The 5,416-nt window shown below is 43.1% G+C and overlaps 1 pseudogene; it reads right to left on the bottom strand.

The window, feature by feature from the left end:
• Positions 1-468: 468 nt before the first annotated feature.
• LOC133382066 (ubiquitin-conjugating enzyme E2 N-like) lies at positions 469-1,512 on the bottom strand (annotated as a pseudogene).
• Between the last annotated feature and the right edge of the window lie 3,904 nt (positions 1,513-5,416).

Genomic DNA, 5,416 nt, shown 5'->3' with positions numbered 1-5,416 from the left:
AGAACAAAAATCCCTGCAGCTAACCCTGTCTACTCTCATTCATACATTTAACTCAAGATGGGAAAAACTTATTAAAAGCAGAGATGTGCTACTGCTTTTAAACAATTTCACAAACAATCCCAATGATACTTCTAGCCTCTGCTCATGGGAAACAGGAGTGAATTAGGACAAGACACAGGCTGTCAACACCCTAGTTGCCAGATCAAAGCGTTTCCATTAGCCACACTTGGAGGGGGAACAGGTTGATCTGCCGATCAGTTGCAAAATCTCTTTGAAGCTGAATTAAAAAATATATTTATTAAAAAAAATAAATCTCAAAAGAACTGATCCCTGGGTTGTTATTCTGTACAGTAATGTTTTCTAAGACTGTGTTCATTAAATACAAACAAATAATAAAGAAAAAGGAAAAAAAGGAAGTGGTCTTGGCAGAACAGGAAAAAGTGATGGCACACTGATTCAGAGAACATTTTAAATATTATTAATGGCATACAGCCTAGTCTGTGCTTTGGCTGTGTCTGTAGTTTGGGCTTCCAGTGCTCAGCTACATTATTTGCTAATGGATCATCTGGGTTGGGAACACTTAACAAAGCCTGGTCTGATAGCAGAACTGTACGGATCTGCAAAGCTGGATGCTGTTTTATCTTTCAAAATATCTAAACATATTCTTCCCAATTTGTCTTCGTTGGGATGGTAAATCTTGGTCATGAAACATACTTTCGGAACTGCTGTTAGCTATTCTTCCGGAAGGAATAGTTCAAGTTTAAATGCCCTGCCCTCAAAGGGGGACTCCTGTGGAGCTCCAATGACCACAATGGAAATAATGTGTGTTGCTTTCTTTTAGCTCTGCCTTTGTTCCAGGAACAGGTTCTGCCAGGGTCACCCTCACAACAGCAGTTGCTGTGGGGAACAGAATGTTAGGGGAGAAGAGAAAAGAGGGGAAGCAGAATTGGAGCTGCTCCATGAGGAGGAGACTGGAGAAGAAAAATTTAGGCAAGGAGATAGGAAGAGAATCAGCGTGGGGCAGAATGGCTAGGAGCAGCAGGGAATGGGGTGTTGAGGAAGAGGCATATTCATCCCATTTACCTGGGTAACAAGCAGGGCCCTGCAGAAGCCAAGGGGCCAAGAGGCAGGATTAAGCAACTGGATTTTATTCAGGACTCGCACTTCCTTTTATAAGGCCCTAATATTTGTGAGGGGCTTGTTTAATATTTTTTCCCCCTAGAAGTCCAAAGTGCTTGCTTGGGTTTGGCATACATCTCCCCAATTCCTTGAGCCGGCTTCCTTGATGATTCTGCGCGGCTGCCCAGCCATCTTGTGTTATTGGGATGCAGGCTCTGCTGGCTCTCTGATGAGGGTTGTAGTCCAGCAACATCTGGAGCTGGGTCACAGAAGTGAACAGGAAGGCCTCTTACTCCCTCCTGTTCAGGAGGATCCAATGACACTGACAAGGGTGCACCAAGTGAGTCTAGGCTGGGCCTCACGGCATTTTCACTGTTACCTGCAATTCAAAGGTTCACCGTGTGGAGGAGCTGTACACACAGATCCAGTAGCTCCTGATCCTTATTCCATATCAATACATCCGGATCAAAGGAAGAATTTATCTGATGGGGAGTAACAGCACAGATGACTGTAGTGTGGAATTATAGATCAGTTTTAACAGAGAGGTATGTAAGACTTAGAACGCTGAGGTTGCTCCAAGAAAAAAAAAACACATATCAAGGCTCATTACTATAATTAAGACAGTATTGCTATGGTTATTGATATTTTTGACAGGTAGGTTCCAACTGAGATCACAGGGGAGTTAAGACAAAAAGTGAGCAGCCTTTAAATATACTTTTTGGTCTGGAAAGCACAATCATTAAAGCTCTGTAAGTTTTGTTGTTAAGCTGGTTACAGAATTAATACGCCTGTATTTATTTTAAATATTTGTGCACCGCTTCCTCAGTATGCTTCAAAGCAGCTTGCAACACAGAAAAAATAAAATAAAATTACAGTCACATAAGATGAAGACGACAATGCCAATGATACTACTACTACTGCTATAGTAACTAAACATGTGTCAGTGAGTCGGAAAAGCCAATCTTGGGAGAAACGCCAAATACCTAATGAGAAAGGATCTTTTACAGCATTTCCAGAATGCAAGCAAAGATAACAGTTCCAGAGGGATGTCTTTCTGCAGCCTTGGTAAAATGGCTATAAAGGCCCAGGTTCTAACAGGAGATTTTCATATTGCATGAAGGAATGGTAATTGAGGTGTGGCTTGGTTTGACAAAGATGCTGGGAGGATTGGTATATGGAGAAACAGTCTCTAAGGTGAGCGAGTTCTAGGTCATGACAAGCTATATAGGTGAAAACCAGTACCTTGAATTGGGCCTGGGACCACGCCAGGAGCCGGTGAAGCTGATGAAGGGAAGACATGCTCTTTTCTTGTAATATTTAACTGGAGATGAGATGCAGCTTTCTACAGCCTTCCCAGTCACCTTGAATAGGGCAGATCCACTGTAAAGCAAAGGCAAGGTGTCACAGTGTGGCTAAGTCACAATATGTTAGGGGTAATGGCATGATGCTGCTGGGAAGCAACTAGGCAAATGGGGATGAGCCATCCTAGAGCAGCTCAGTTTGTTGCTGGAAACATGCTAGGCGCCAGATCAAAGCGTTTCCATTAGCCACATTTGGAGGGGGAACGGGTTGATGTGCCAATCAGTTCCGAAATATCTTTGAAGCTGATTTTTAAATAAAAAAACATGCACTCAAGCTGCTCCTACCAAGTTTTAGAGTAAAAAGGTGCTCCCATTTTCAGGAGACACACTGGAACTGGTGGAAGACTGTGTTTCTACCCTGAGTCAGAGCAACAAACTCCTCCAACTGAGGAGCCAGAGCAGAGTCTACAGTATTAATAGGAGTAGGTGAACCCCTATTGGCCTGTTATATCAGCTGATCCCTGCTGAGTAGGTAGCTGCACTACCTCCATGGGCAGAGTTGGTGCTGAAACACAGCACAGAACAAACTGTTCCCTCCCCTGGCAAGATATAATAGTGGCACAGAGTATTTCATTTCATCGATTATTTACTTTCTGCATTTATATGCCGCTCTACAACACAAAGTTCTGCAGGCAGCTTACAAAACATTCAATGCAAATATAAAATATAAAAGAATAAAATAAAAATGACATAAATACAACAAAAGCATGTAACAGCCCCCCCCAGATTAAAACCAAAGGCTTTGTGAGTTGTTTAGGCAGCCTGGGTAAACAGAAATATCTTCACCTGGTGCCAAAGTACAAAGATGGCACCTCCAGGTAAGCTTCCCTGGGAAGGCTGTTCCATAACCGGGGTGCCACTGGCAGAGTAAGGGAATTCATTCCCGCTACTACAGTCCATGATTCAATGGGCATGTTAACACAGACACAGCACAGATAGCAAAGCTTTGTGCTGTAATTCTATTCCAATATGAGAGAGCCAGCTGGTGTAATGGTTAGAGTGTTGGACTGGGACTTGGAAGACCAGGGTTCAAATCCCCACATGGCCATGAAGCTCACTGGGTGACGCTCGGCCAGTCACTTTTTCTCAGCCTAACCTACCACACAGAGTCGGTGTGAGGATAAAACCAGGAGGCAAGGCCTTTTTTAAGGAAGTTACTGGGTGTCCTTTCTCTTTTTTCATTCAAATAGCTTGCGTGTGAAAGCCTCTCTACCATGTATAAGCCCTGACTCTGGATTGAGGCAAAAGTGGTTCAAATGAAAAAACAACAACACAAGGGAAAGAATACAGCTTTGCAAATGTATTTACGCAAGTTATTAGCTTAGCAATATTCTTACTAGCCTGCCCACCCACTACTAAATACATGAATTAAAAAGCAACATTAAAAACTGCTGCTTATGATCCACACGTTGTTGTAGCAGAATTCTTACAGCAACAGAAGAATGAAGATATAGAGAACCAAGCATCACAGTGTACAGGGAGAGAGATTTTGTTAAGACGTTTTTCAGAAAGAATGATTTGTAATAACCCTAAGAATTATTGTGTAATGTGCCCCTATGTTCTACTGTTTCTATTAAATTTCACTAAAATTTCATACTCCTAGCCTGGTCTAGCTGCATGTGAACAGCTTTGAAGGCACTTGTATCTCATCATGAAACAGTTTAGCTAACCCTGGTACAGAGAGTGAAGAATGTGATTATAATTCATAGACACATTTCTCAAGCATGAGCCAAGAGTGGTGCAATTTCTTTCCACTTGTTTATTTATTGTCACCATCCTCGTCCTTTCCCAGACACCTTCAAGTGTGACAGTGCGGATGAGATACGTTTGTGGGAGACCATTCTCTGCTGAGCAAAGAAGCACAAAATAACAGAATTGGGTTTGGATCTAGGAGCTGCTCACCACAATCCATCCTTTCTGCTGTGCGTTGCAGGTTCTTGTCCAGGAACAAAAACAAAACAAAACCTTGCAGTGTCCGTCATGCCTCTTGGGAAAAGTCTGTAGCTTTTGCCTCCCCTCTTGTACTGGGCACTTGAGGACCCATTGTTGTCCTTCACCGTTGGGGACAAAGCAATCAATCATACAGTGGAGCAATCCCAAACAACCAAACTCTACACCGCAGTCTTACTGTGGTCTTCCTTAGAAACTGCAGCATATTCTGAGGGATAAGGTTGGGATCTGTAGAGACAATAGCACTGTGGTCCAGACCTTGGGATTACATTTATCTCCAGTAGATGCCACAGAAGTAATGCAAGCTATTTTCCTGAGTTACATGCCTAGATCTCCTAGTGAGTGAGTGGCATCCATGCCAGCATGGCTGCACCCCAGAGCAGCATTGATGTAGATAATTAATGACCATACCATCAAACCCCGGCCCCCATCACCATGCAGAGCCAATTAATTTTAAACGTAATTACAATATTTTTCAACAACGCTTAAGCCAATGAGATAACATTTGAATTGCCCTTACAAGGGCTGTTACAGAGAAGAATTTTGATTTTCCTCACTGGGTCAACACAGAGTGATCATAGCTCAAGGCTGGAGTCAAGGGGTCAAATCCAATGAAGGCACTGTGCAAACAGAATGATTTCCAGGCATACAATGGAACTTCTCTCTCCTCCCTGCACACCCACAGCAGATACTGGGTGGTGGTGGTATGGGGATGTATAGGGGAGGAGAGGGAGTGTAAGTTCTGTTGCATGAGCAGCAGCTGTTCTGCTTGCACAATTATTTTACTGTATACCACCCAAAAGTTGACATCATGGCTGGCTCAAGACATTTTGCTGCCTGAAGTAGATGAACAACAAATCTCCACTCACCCACTGCCAGATCAAGGTGCACAGCAACAGTACTCAAGGTGGGCCAAGTTACTGTGACACCTGTGCCAGAAAATTCCAAAAGCACCTCCCTCCCTCCCAGATTCAGTAAAAATGCAA

Source organism: Rhineura floridana, chromosome 3 (assembly GCF_030035675.1).
Source record: "Rhineura floridana isolate rRhiFlo1 chromosome 3, rRhiFlo1.hap2, whole genome shotgun sequence".
Taxonomy (NCBI): Eukaryota; Metazoa; Chordata; class Lepidosauria; order Squamata; family Rhineuridae; genus Rhineura; species Rhineura floridana.
Note: the sequence above shows the minus strand (reverse complement) of the source record. Positions and strands in the feature narration are given on the sequence as shown.